The following is a 14,646-nucleotide window of genomic DNA, read 5'->3' as shown; positions in this document are numbered from 1 at the left end:
CTCTCTCCTAACTGCCAGCTTTAGTTACACATCAATGAAGGGTGAATAATACATTATCTAGGGTAGCCTATATTACTCCTACATATCCCAAGAGAAAGACAGAGGGTTGGAGAGGTAGACACATGACATAATGAGAAATATCTACACTAACTATATCTTCCATTAAGAAAAAACAAGCTAGAAGAAAAAAGACATTTAACCCAGAGCTCCCCGATTCTCCCTAATCTAATTTATCATCCACATCATTCAGCCAAACCATGAAACTTCAACCAACCTCACTTCCTGTTTAGATAGTGTCCCTTTCCTTCTCCCTTGTCCTGGTGTACGATCAGCCTCTGTCTTTTAGATTTATGCGGCTATTTAGGTATATTAAGGACAACAGGACACCTTCAGATGAAAGAGGAGTCGAGGCATAAACTCTAGGCCAGTCAGCTAGCGTGGCTTTAGTGGACTTGCTGGAGTGTGTGAAGGTCCTTGAGCATGGATCGGTGATGCATGTGGTTCTGTAATCATGGTGTGATTATTTAGACATTCATCTTACTAGGATGGTGACAGGATGAGTTTAGATTTGTGTATGTGTGTTAGAGAAAGATAGAAAGTTCAGTTTGTCTGTGTGTATCTCGGCCCATGCTGAAAATGCAGAGGCTTCACTCTCTGCATTTTGGGACTTGCATCCTTGCCAGTCTGTCTGTTTCTGTGCATGTGTATGTGCATATATCTGTGTTCATGTGTGCATGTTACTAACCGCTGTATGATTTATTCCTTCTTGCTCTGGTGTTACTGTCTGGGGCCCTCTGTGTGTCATGCCAATGCGCAGAGGTCTTTATGTAATTGAAGTGGGCCTCTGAAAGCCCCCTGCCATATGGAACCCAGCAGCCTTGTCTGTCCATCCGTCAATTTCTTTTAATTGCCCAGAGCCTGGATTCTATGACGTGACTATCGTGATGACGTGAGTGGTTTCTTTATAGGTTAAATACATTAATAAGTAATACGGTTTGGGACCTCACCAATCCCTGACCATGATATTGACCAGATAATGCTGAGCTTGGCTGAGAACAGGTAGAGTGTGAATGCTACAGGCTTTAGTCTGGCTGCAACATTCACTGTCCTGTCATTGTCATCCACCTTTTTGTTTACATTTCCAATAGTCTTCATCCACAATATACTGTATATATATATAAATGTGGTATATAAAGAATAAAATGTGTGCTGCCCCCCCCGCCCCTCCCCCTTTTATTTGTTAAGAGTAAACATAAGAATACGAACCAAAAACAACCCTTTGTCATATTAAGATCATGTTGTTAAAATCTTGGAATAAGAATAACGTTTTGTATTGTTTGCTATATAAATGTAGTTATTGTTTTGTGTCATAAAGATAATCCGCCTGTGTTCTGTAAAGTTATACAGCCAGGTTTCTGCAATCTGTGTGGTACAGAATGTGACCTGTGTTTTGGAGGTCAGACGCTGCCAATCTTCACAGCAGGGATTTAGTTAATTATGCCAATTATACTAACGCCTTAAATAAACATGGTAATCATTTATTATTAAGCAATACAACAACTTCTTCTCCTTCTCCTCAGCTTTTGTTTATTTCCTTCAAATGGCATCATACCCTTAGAGTCACATTAAGGTTTTGTTGCATCTTTGGCAGAATGCTGTACCCAATGTTTGCATTTTCTCATATCATTTTGCAACGTTGGCAATCAAGAAACTGGAGCTTATTTTATAGTACTGCTACACTTACAAGAAGCCACTTTGCAGAAATGTACTTTAAATGGCTAAATGTTAATGTAATGTACAGTACATGTAAGGTGGAGCAGATATTAGCATTGACATGACCATGTTTAAGCTTTTTATGGATGCTCCTTACGCTCTTTCTCTGTGCCCGTCTCCTGGCTGGTTCTTTTACTTACTGGTGCTTTTAGCTGCTAAAGAGGCGAAGTCCATTTGCACAGAGGAGGTCTAACAAGTCAAGTTATTATAGCAGCCAAGTGTGGGATTAATTAACCCAGTGGCGATTAAAAATCTAGAATCTATCTCATGCAAGAGAGCAATGCTGCTGCCAAGATTTTGCGGGGTCGAAACTTGAACTACTTCACTTCACGGCTTCAATGCTGGTTAGTTAGTTATAGCCAGCAAACAAACACCTAGGGAGGAGAAAAAGAAGGATGGGGATGGTAGCGGTGTGTGTGAAGGAGAGACTCCATCATAGAAACAAAAGAGAAACAGAAGAGAGAGGAAGGAAGAAAGGATTAGTGAGGGAAAGAGAAAGGACACAACCAGACAACCTGACCAGTTTACCTTGCCCATCTAGTGTGTGAGTGCATCTGGGCCATTATTCCTCTTTCTGTTTGTATTTGCAATGTTGCATGCTACATTACGATTTTAATTGTTTATTATAAAGCACCACTCCCCAATTTCTTTGAAGCTACAGAGAGAGATATGTGCGCTTTTATGTGATCTTTGTGTATATGGATTTGTGTGGCTGTAAGAGAAAGGGTGTGTGCGAGTGTCTCAGTCACACAGCCCCGCAGAGCCCTGACCTGGTGGGTTGCATTCCTGACTTTAACTGTCCTAACCTCCCTTTTGTTCTCTGTGTCTTTGACCTGAATGGCTAATGACTAGGCAGGCAGGTAAACTGTAACAAGCCCTCTGTCTACTAAACAAGCTGATGTGAGAAGCACCAGTCTGCCCGTAGGGTTTGCTTTTCACTTGGTCCTCCTTATCCTTCCTTTTGAAAAGAGAGGACATGGGATTGGGGGCTGTGTGTGTATGTGTGATGGTGATGGGGGTAGAGTGTAATTACTCATCTGCTAAAATTCCCCATCTGCCATTTTTTCTCCCTTTTCCTTTTTCCCACCCTCCTTTTTTTTTCTTCCTCACAGGTAAATGAGGGCATACCTGGTAAATTAACTAGACTGGCGGTGATAATTGACTTGATAATTACCCTGCATCATCTTCATTAATCATAAGCGGTTGCTCATTGAGCCAAAAGACGGCTTTTAGTATGTCTAGCTGGAGTCCACGCTAATAGGGTAGTCCCCAGCTCCTATTTTGGTTCTGTTTTTTGTTTATCCCATCTGTGCAAGTTTCCGAGGAGAAGCAGAAAAGAAACAAGCAAACCTCAAAAGACTTTTGGTCTCTACCACCGCAGTATTTTTTAAACTGTTTTAAAGTAATTGGAAGCCACTGGCATGCGGAAAATGCGGACCGCATCGGGGCTTTGCCCCTCGCTGCAGACGCACAGGCAGCTGTTCCGGGTGTAACAGGAAGTAGCCATCTTTAATTAGATTCAACACGATCATTACATGCTGCACTGGAAGTGCATTGTAAAGTGATCTGATATGTTGGCAGATGTCAGTATTCGTAGAGACTGTATTAAGAGAAACAATGGTAGAGGGAGAGGGAGAGGGCATGTGTTTGTGAGAGAGACTCAGTGGCTATTGAAACAGAATGGCAAAGCTGGGTGCTAAGCCCTTTTCTTGTGGTGCTCAGCCATTCAAAAAGCCACAGCTTTTATTCAATGCCCGGTTCCAGCTCTTTCTAGGCTACACCCCCAGTGAACAAACAGGATTTGTGTGTGTGTGTGTGTGTGTGTGTGTGTGTCTTAATAACATGTCTCATTTTCTATTTGTATGTGTGTTGCTGTTATTACTGTTTAAATAATGTATTATACATAATGTGTATGCATTAGCATTATGTAAGTGTACAGTATGGGTTTGTGTTCCCATATGATTGAGCTCTGTTTGTTGAGTCAGCCATTGCTGACACACGGAATTGCTTAAAACCTGCTATTAGAGCTGTGAGTTAACTGCTCACACTCTCTCCTACTGCACAGACAGCACAATAGCCCACCTCGTATTGAACAGAAATGTGTGCATGTGTGTGGTTTTGTGCATGTTTATGCTTATAGTGCCTCTGAGACACTCAGATAATCAGCAGCTTCCACTCAAACAGGCAAATACTCATTCATTCACACAAGTGAGTGTGGGAGTGCACACACATAAACAAACACCATTCTCGGCACCAATTTCAATGTTTTCATTGAAATTCACACATTATTCCCCAAGGACAAGTTGCTGCTATCACATTTTCGTATGTCTGGTCCAGGAATCTGTGCTGTTATCTTCTACACAGTCTGTTGCCAGAGCTATCGAGCTGTTATGAATGGACGCCCTGGTTGGCACAGGGGCAGTGGAGGAGAGGAGAGGAGAGGACAGCAGTGAACTAGACGATGGCTCCCTGGGCTGCAGAAAGCCAATGAGCAAAAACAGTTCCCATCAGGCTGCATGTTAAACACAGACACTTCAGGCAGACACATACACAGGACACTGTAGACATCTACACACACACACACACACACACACACACACACACACACACTAACACACTCACACGCAGACACACACTGAAGGCCGCTGCATGTCAGCATGCCAAAAACACAGTGGCAATGAAAGAAGCACAGGGGCTGTGGGGAATACAAGAGTGCGTGTACCAGCTCTCCATCCTCTCCTCTCCCTCCTTTTCTCTCCTCTGTGTTCTCTCCTCCCTCCTCACCCCCCTTTTGTTACCTTACTGCCCCCCTTGCCTTTCATTCCCATCTCTTTCTCTGCTTTGCTCCCTTCCTCTTTCTTTGAATATATCTTCTTTTCTTTTGCACTGCCATCTCTTGCACCCCCTTCCCTCCCCCTGAGTTTTTCATGATTCCTAGTCCTCCTCTTTTTCTTTTGGTTTTTGCTGAAATCTACAGAGACTTACAAGCAACACTGGTATAAATGAGTGTGCACTGAATGACTTTTTTTTATCACAAGCAAGAAACCACACCCAAAGCTGGGAATCTCTCTTCCTCTCCCTCTCTCTTTCTCTCTGTCTCCATTCTCATTTCCCTTTCTTATCGCTACAAATAAGCCCATATTCAATAGTTGTTTCCTTTGTGCTGTGGCTGTATTAGCCTGGGAAGTAATGCATGTAAAATGCAGGAGAATGTAGGCACATATATTATTGTTCTCACATGGTTCATTCCTTCATTCACTGCTTTTTGTATCTAGCATGGATGTTCCAACATTTAAATTCCACTGCTCCAGAGTGACTTGCAATCACTGAGCAACTAGAGGTTCATTCTCTCTCTCAAGGACATATGAACAGCCTTAATGAACACGCACGTCGTTCGTGATCAAAGTGAAGTTTTAGTTCCAGCGTGGTCTCTGTAACCACAAGGCCACTCTCCCAAGAAGTCTTTGCTCTCACAAAAGGACACAGAATCTGTAGAAATGTGACTAGCGGGGTCAATGCAGGTAAACTATAAGGCAAGGCAAGGGAGCTTTATTTGCATAGCACATTTCAGCAACAGGGCAATTCAAAGTGCTTTACATAAAACATTAAAGAGCAGTTAAAAACGATTAAAAAATTAAAACATTAAAGAGCAGTTAAAAACGATTAAAAAAAATAAAAACAGATAAAAGACAAGAATAAAAAAAATAAAAATAAAGTAAAATTAAATTAAATTTTTAAAAAAATAAGGGCAGATTGTTGACATGCTGAATGTGATTTTGATGGGGTTAGCGAGTCTTGACACTCACCTGTCACAATGTTAGCCTGCACCACTAATACCTCAAATCCCTTAAAGAGGCAGAGGCGCCAGGTGAATTTCTGCTCACAGACAGACACACAGGCTCATACTAACATTATGCTGGGATGCTGCCTTCCTTGAATAAAGACAGAAAGAAAGAAAAAAGATTCATAGATAGATAGTTAATGCTGGGTTTTCTATGCACAAATGTGTGTGTTAAAGCATGCATGTCTGCCTCTCCAGCTCAACTCATTCAACTTAATTAGATTTTTTATGAGGATTCCAACATTAAAATGAGAGTGTTCAGTAAGAATGAAGCTTATTTCAAGACTAATTAAATCATAATCTATCTTTCCCTCTTCTTGTTTGACCTTTGAGGCACTTCATATTTATTAGTGTCTGCTAACCCTGATTCTTATCAGGGTTGCGAGCTACGCCGCACTGTTTGTTCATTAGCCATATCCACTGAGGAGTCATCAGAGCAGTCTGCAGGTTTGGCCAGACAAAGCAGCAAATCAAAGAATATCGGCACTGCTTTATCTCATTGAGTAAATTACTCTGCTGCCCCGCTTTTATGTCTCTCTCTTTGTAGATGAACATTTAATGAGGCAATTGTTGAACATCAGTAACAAGTAAGTAAATGCCAAAGTACATGGAATATGAGATGGCTAGATAAAGAGACATGTATCTGTTTTAGAAGATGTAAAAGAATATTTTTCATCATGCCGGCTGCGTTGTTGCTGAACAAGTGATGGTCTTTTTTCCATAGCTGGAATACCAAATCAGTCTGCTAGATACCAGATAATGTCCTTTATCTATAACTGTAAAAGACAGAGAGTGCAGGTTTTTTTGCAGTATATGTTATAAATAAGTGTGGTTGAAAGTGAGGTAATGGCGGAGCTGATGTTTAGAGAGGTGTGTTGCCTGCTTGTTATCTTGGTATGTGTCAAAGAAGTCTTTTTATAGAAGTTTGAAATGTGACTACATGTGTTCGTGTGTATGTGTAATGTATTTGTTTGCCTTTCATCTATGTGGCAGACTAGTAAATCAATCAGAGCTTGCTGAGGTTGCAGTTACACTATATTGTGTTTTAAATATGAATTGTATTCCAGGTATTGCTACCCCCCAGGGAGTGGGAGGTGAGACGGAAAGAAATCAACAGCTGTAGTGCCACACACACACACACACACACACACACACACACACACACACACACACACACACACACACACACACACACACACTTTATCAAACACAAACACACACACACATACTCACACACACACACACACACACACACACACACACACACACACACACACACACACACACACACACACACACAAATAGACAGCCAAATTACTTTGTCTCGCTTCCTTTCTCACTCTGACTAATACAAACATGCACACACGCGCAACTACCCACAAAACTTGACTAGGAGATCCGTATTTCCATACGCAGATCCTTGGGGCAAAAGCGGACCCGCTCCTTACTTGCTTGTTTGCATTTTTCAGACGCAGTTCGCTGAGTCATTTGCCAGGAAATCAGATCATGGCATCTAGCCGTCTCACGCAGAGTCACCCTGTGCTTGGATTTAGCAGTCTAATTCATGACTAGAGTATTATGCTTAAACAGTGTTTACTGTCAGCATTTGATGTTGAATGTTAATTGAGGAAAAAATATCTGAACCCAGACTGAATTATGAAATGTAAAAAATAGAGAGCGAGAGAGAGAGAGAGAAAGAGAGAGAGAGACGTGTGGATTTCTAGGAAGGGTTGTAAATGAAAACTCGCTTCACTTATGGTAAAGGTTGAGGCAATAGTTTCCATGTTAGGTGATGTAAACATCCCGTGTCCCTACAGAAATCTGGTTCTGTGCCCGTTTCCTGTTGGTGGTTAAACACTGGCAGACCTGATGCCCTTAACATAATCATTTGCAAATGAGGAACAGGCCTTTTCAAAATGATATGTAAGTGGTAAATGTGACATCAAACCTTATGAAATCATTGCTACAATGAAGCAATACTTAGTAGATTATTACTCAAGTCTGATTTCTTTTCGAATCTTCTTCAACTCGTGGAAAAATACAAAAAGGGTAGAGGTATTTTTGCAGTGAGTGTCCTTGTTTACTGTAGTTGTAGAAGTGATATTTCCATTTCAGATGATTTCCCATGCTTGTTTTCCAGTAAGAGGTGAGGTAAAGCACCGGCAGCCCTAATGACCTTCATATGACAAGGCCAAACATCTCAGTGTCGTAAACCAGCTGGGTCTGGGATGGCCCCTTCAGAGGAATATTTCGGTGAGGAATGAAACCCAGTAAACTTGACTTCAAGCAGGGAGGCATAGCTGTAAAAAAACAAAACAAAGGTGGTAATTTCTTTTTAGACAAATGCCCAGAACTCTGTTTTTAAGTCAACATCATCTGCATCAGCAGTTTGGTGGAAGCAGCACACACACACACACACACACACACACACACACACACACGTAAAGATAGCTGTGTACATGTTGAGTAAAGCAGCAGGGAGAGACACAAAGATAAATGTGGAATGTTATAGACGGTGAACAAAAGCTTTCACAATCCAAGCAAAAAAAAAAAAAGCAAAATGTTAAGTGCAGGTCTCACAGTATGGGAAATGGAGCGGTAACTTAAAGGTTGCAGGTTCAAAGCGAGCTCAAGTATTTAGCTGAAAACACTTCGTCAGTCAGCTGTAAGTTAAACTGCATGTCTCGGGCAATCTGCTGTGCTGTTATAACATCGGTACTTTGGTTTAAACGCAAACAACGACAAAAAAAGTTGCTGATCGGATCAAGGTACACGAACAGGAGCAAAGATGGCACTCCTGATAAAATGCAGACACTCACACTATCGAGGATTCCCATTGAACCTTTCCAGAATTGGATTTTTGAAGGTAATCTAAAGTGCTTGTGTCAGAGAGCAAGTAGCCAATAAAACAAGTGCTAATGGCTCACCCCAACCGTGAATGTGTGTGTTTGTGTGTGTATGTGTTTTGTTGTCACTACTGTTGATGAAGGGGCTTTGACTTATTCAATAGCAAACCGAACACAGAGGCATTCAATGAACCCATGGGACAATGCAAACCGCTGTGAATGCTGGGTCTCGGGCAGGGTGAGGGGTTGGGTGGTTAACTAGGAAGTTGGGGAACAGAAGGGACAGAATGTGCACATTCACACACGTACATATGCACACAAAAAAAGGAGTTTGGGGGAAGCTGTAGTGTGTGAAACTTCATCTTTTAGCATTTTCATTTAAGTCAGTAAGAAAATGTAGTTAGCTATATTGACTTACACTGAGTGAAACAGTGAAATAAGCTTGTATTTCTAAGTGGCCAACATCACTTTAAAGCGACTAATCCTAAAAGCCAAAGTGACACTGCAGTAGACAAAGCACAAGCTCCATTTTCAACCACTGCATACGTCGATAACCCAAACAGGCACACGTACGATCACTCAAACTCAACTTAGCAAGCCGCCGGCTTCGAAAGATCCAACATGCACACATATATGCACACAGTCATTCAAACACACACATGCTGACGCACATGTATTCACACACACACACACACACACACACACACACACACACACACATGGAGGCACACCTGGTTTTGTAGACAGCTGCCCCTAGGGCTACCTGGTCGTCAGATCCCCTGTGCTTTGTAATTAGAAGAGTTAGTGAGAGAAGGGGTAGAGAGAGAGAGAGATGAGAGAAAGACTGCGAATGAGCGAGAGAAAGAAAAAAAGGAGGGGGTAAAGACAAAGAGGCCCAGTCCATCGGCAGTACAGGAACTAGACTAGACTTCATGAGCCCTTCAATACACTCTTTAGTCGCAGCAGAAACACACACCCACACTTCTACACACACTCACACACATTTAGTAATTTGAAAAACCACCTGCGCTAGCTCACAATGTCCTCCTTGCTGCGATCAAAACTCTTTTTTTCCATTTCAATAGCTTTGCTCCATCAAAGCCTCTGACAGAAAGGAACACCGTTGTGTTTGTTGTTGTTTATTTATCATAAGTCCCAGAGTCATCGGGTAAGGGCTGCTTGTCAGAAATTGCCTTTGCATCCACGATGGGCCAAGCAGACAGACTAAAAAAATTGCATGCTGTTACAACCCAAATAGTATTCAGCCCCAAGGTATCTTTTGACGAGGAGAAAAATAATTGAGGGCAGGGGCCTAGTGACAAATGCAGAGGGCAAAGACTTGCGTTCGTTAGACTTCCCCATGGGGAGAGATGATACAAGAATTAGTGAGAGGGGAAAGAATAAGAGACAAGGAGATAGACAGAAAGGTGGAAAGAGAGCTTATTTCCAATGCATCGACTGCGTAACCCTGTTAGCACGCACACACATCACAAACCTCTTGTGTGACAGGCATTGTGGGGTGACTGACAGCGAGTGGTAGCGGGGTGAAGTATGTGTGAGTGTATGTGTGTGTGCTGATGGGCAGGGGGGAGTGTTTTGTCATGGGGGCGAGTCCGTTCAGGAATTCCACAGAGGAATCACCTCCTTGGCCTGTCCATGTCGCAGCAACCAATTACCGTGACTGTGTGTGTGTGTGTGTGTGTGTGTGTGGGTGCTGAAGGGGAGGTCTCGCCATAAAATGGAGGGGACTTCTCCTAATCATCGCACTCTGGCCCCGCACAAAGGCAAAAAAGGCTGCTTGGACAATTTGAATGTGAATAGCATCTCTCCTCCTGCTCTCTGTGTCTCTCTTCAACTTTCTCTGCCTCTGCTGCACATTGGATGACAAAAGCGGAGCCAACAAAGGTAGCACAGAAAGCAATCAGGCTAATAGCACTAATAAGTTGAGCGTGGGGTCCTCGCTCTCAATGTTGACACATTTCACTGTTTCTGTGGCTAAACAGAGGCTCAAGTGTTTGGCAACCAGACAACATAGTATTTTAATGAAGTGGCTACCCCATGCCAGGTTGCCATGTGCTTGGTCTGTTTGACTATAGGGGAATACAACAAAAGCAACTCGGAAGAGAGGTGGGGAGCAGATAATTAACTAGTGGAGAAGCCTAAAGGGAAGGATTTCAGGAAAGGAGTCATTAGCTGAAAACAAAATCCGGCTGTCATCATGTTTCATTAATACAGCAGTTAATGTTAGCATGAGAAGAAGCCATTTTGTTTTGTGCCTATATCAAGAAACCAAGCTAATAGGAAGCTAACAAGTCAGCTTTTCTTTAACATTAAAGACGCTCTGCGACTCTGTAACACTCATATCTCCATGGTTGTTGAGACATCTTTTAGCTCCCTCAGTGTTTGCTTCAGGTACCTTTAAGTTGTCATCTGACGGGGTCATGCTAACAAAGACAAACATGCTAAAATGCTCAAAGTAGACAGGGCAAGATCCAAGCTAAATCCCTCACCTGTCTGCTCCTTGCGACCCGGGGACTTATAGCCCTGTGAAACGACTACACATTCCTCTCTCTCAATAATGGCCTTTCTTCCTCTTTCGGCCTTTTTTTTCTTCTTTTAACAAGTCTGCTTGTTTGAACAAAGAAATATTTTAAGAGGCTTGTAACTGTGGGTGCTGTGTGTGTTTGTGTGCACGTGAGTGTATGTGTGTGTTGCATGCGGCCATAGGGACGAATGCTTCAGTGCCCTCCCCTGTTATTAGGCCTGCCCTGTCATTACTGGATTAGAGTTTAGGGGTTGGCTTTGCGTGTGTGTGTGTGTGTGTGTGTGTGTGTGTATGTGTGTGTGTGTATGTGTGTGTGTGTTTGTGTGTGTGCGTGTGCACATGTATTTGCTTGCACACATGTATTTGCTTGCATATGATCTCTCCAAGCCTGTTTGTATTTCTGCAATTTTTCTCACACAATCAGAGTTCGCAGAAAAAACAAAACGTTAAATCCCACCCCCCCATGTTTTGTATGCTAATCCCAGGTGCATTTGACCTTGATCATAAATAACACTTTACTAAGGCAATCCTCAGGTTACTCAAACAGTGACTCTCTAATTGAATAGTCTTCATGAGCGGTAGGAGGTCGAAAAACATTCCCCTGTACACTGCACTTCACATGCATCACTTCACAGCGTGAAAACACAAGCACAGATATAGAGATTGGCAAGAAAAGGGGGAGGGAAGAGGAAGAGGAAAAAGCCCAATAAAAAGAGGTCAAACCTATCACTTCCGAGTGGAGGGAAAAAGGGAAAGTAGTTAGAGAAAGTGAGACTATGGGGAATTAGACCCATCGTTTCACAGGGATGATGACAAAGAGATTGAAAATAAATGAGAAAAAAAGTGAGAGTGCGTGCAAGAAGATGGATTAACCAGCCTTGTGCATCTGTGTATCCTGATCAACTGCTACTTCCCACATCTGCATGCTTCACTCTCACTCTGTGTGTGTGTGTGTGTGTGTGTGTGTGTGTGTGTGTGTGTGTGTTTTACAGCAGTACATTTGCATGTTCATTTGCCTGATTTACTCTCTTTGTTCTTTTTCCTCCTCCCACCTAAAATCTTTCCTTCTCTCATTCTACACTTCCAGGATTTTAAACGGTGATGTAAAACATATAGAGAAAAGGCAAACGAGAGCACTGTCGTTCTGTACAGGGGAGGATCTTATAGTAACACAATTGCAGTTTCTCTCTCAACTCGTCCTTCTGGTTTTCTTTCTGTATTTTTTTCTTTTTTGTCTCTCTCTCTCGACCGGGCCCATTAGGCAAGCTGCCAGATGGCCTTAGAAGCTTTCAGGGGTTGTTTGCTTTAAAAAAATACCTTTCTCTCTTTAATCTGTCTTACTCTGCCTCCCTCTCATCCTTTATCATCCATATAGCACAGGTTTGTTGGTTTGGCACACAGAGACGGTTGTTACTTTGTAAGTGGGCATATGGCACTTTTTTTCTGGTTTGTTTTGTTCTCTTTATTGTGTTTGTGTGTGTGTGTGTGTGTGTGTGTGTGTGTGTGTGTGTGTGTGTGTATTTTCTGTGACTGTGCAGGTGTCTGAATTTGCTGCACAGTCATGAATATTGCAGTGTGCTTCTATTGCCTGATTTGCAATTCACACACACAAACGTGGTGTGCAGAGACAAATGAGCATAACAGCCACCCACATGCACGCACACACTGACATGAGAAGGAGCGGCCGGGTTAGGTTGGGGTCATTCAGTGCTTTTGCTCTGGCCCATTGACTCTGGATTGGTGCTCCACTTTGGGCACAATACAGAGCTTTGCACCGAATACACACACACAATTACATTCTGACATATACACACATTCATACACACAAGCACAGACCTGGTACGTTTAAACAATGCAGATGCATCGGGAAGGGTTACTGCTGCACATGCACTCCCGAATGATCCACTAAACTATTGATTCAGACTGCACATCTGTGTGTGCGTTTTGCATATCTCCCTTTTTGCTCTCCAGCTCTTGTTCTTTCTCTCTCATCTCTGTCTCTTCATTTTCTCCCCTCTTTGAATCTCCCCGTCGGTCATTTTGTTTCACTGTGCTGTCATTTTCAGCAAGGTCAGCTCTAATGACAAGCCTACACAGCATACACACGGACCAGTCATAATAATAAACACAAGGCGGCGGAGGTGTATAATTTCCACCACAGCGGCTTACCTACCTGCGTAGCTGTCTGTAACAGGTCCCAAATCACACAGTCATAGTATGAGTCAGGGGAAGTCCCGCAGCTAATATGCACTGACACAGTTTCTGAGATGAAAACACTACTAGGCCCTTATTTGCTCAAGAGACAAATGTGGCTCGTTGCATCTGGTTCCAAAGAGAGCTCTCAGCAAAAGCAGACAAATTTCATGATTTGTTTGAAAGCATTTTCACTATCATCACAAAGAGAAAATCTGAGACTGACAGGCGAGAAAGGGAGAGGATTGTTTGCGACAAAGGCTGCGAGCTGGATTTGACCCTGCACTGCTGCGAGTACATGATATTTACCAGAGCCACTCCCAGAGAAACAGTTCTCACTGCGTGAGCTGGCTCACAGTGAAGCATCCAGACCATTTCACCTGAGAGCAATAAGCCAAAGCTCCATTTGAAATCTGATTGTATGTGTTTTTATGCACAGGAAGATATTTCCCTTTGGCAGGAACTCTTTTGGAAGTCGTGTTTTCTCACCGGTGTAACATGCACATACACATGTCAACGACACTGTCACTCAAAGCATGAGGGGGTGGAATTCAATGGGAATTCCTAACTGTAGGAGCATGCTGTCTCTACAGTGCTAGACATAATTCACAAGGGGTCTCTGAGTTTTAGGGTATTTGCACTTGTCACTGCTGGTGCTTCTAAATGCAGCAGTGGTGGCAGCAGGTATTTGGAGAAGAAATGGTGAAATCCCGGGGTTTACTCTTCTATTTTGCTCCCAAGTCCCATTTCCTGTCAGCTTGCCAGGAGAAAAAAAAATTCTAAGAAGAAAGTGGGAGAAAGAGGCAAAGAAAACCTTAGAGATGGTGATAGACTAGCAAAGTGGGCTGAGAGACTTCTTCAGGTTCATGTCTTACAACTGAGGCAGGAAAAATGGAACATCTCACACTTCCCTTCCATGACCAGGCACGGTTTAATCTCACTTTCTGGCAGTGCCGTTTCATCATCTTTTACTATCTTGTAGAACAGCACAGCGGTTGAGATAATAATGGTGGCTGTATGCTGCGCCTTGAGCGCCAGGTAGTAAAAGACTCAACATTTATAGTGTTCCTTCCCAGCTCTCACAAAGCCAGTGTCTTTGCCAGTAGAAACAAGAGAGCGGAAAGTGGAGAGGAGAAAAGGGATTTGCAGGGGAGATCCCTGTCCACCATTTTGTGCATTTGTGTGTATTGTGTACATGATGTGTGTGCGCTTTGCTGTATGACAGGCATAAAACAAAAGTGTATGTGTTCAAGTATCGACAGAAAGTAAATCCAAGTGAAGTGTATTGACCTCTGTTATGCTCAAGAGCTCCTCTTTTGTGACACCTAACTTTATTACCCCCCTCTTCATTCAAGCCTTCTGTTGGGTTATAGATCTTGTGGAGTTTTACAACCTGTAGCTGTGTGTGTATGTGTGTGTGTGTGTGTGTGTGTGTGTCTGTGTGTGTG

At 42.8% G+C, this 14,646-nt stretch overlaps 1 protein-coding gene across 13 annotated transcripts in view; it reads left to right on the top strand.

Moving 5' to 3' along the window:
• Positions 1-14,646, top strand: part of LOC116055284 (ephrin type-B receptor 3) — a 60,949-nt gene that overhangs the window by 14,873 nt on the left and 31,430 nt on the right. The gene's annotated exons all lie outside the window — the stretch shown is intronic.

Source organism: Sander lucioperca, chromosome 11 (assembly GCF_008315115.2).
Source record: "Sander lucioperca isolate FBNREF2018 chromosome 11, SLUC_FBN_1.2, whole genome shotgun sequence".
Taxonomy (NCBI): domain Eukaryota; kingdom Metazoa; phylum Chordata; class Actinopteri; order Perciformes; family Percidae; genus Sander; species Sander lucioperca.
Note: the sequence above shows the minus strand (reverse complement) of the source record. Positions and strands in the feature narration are given on the sequence as shown.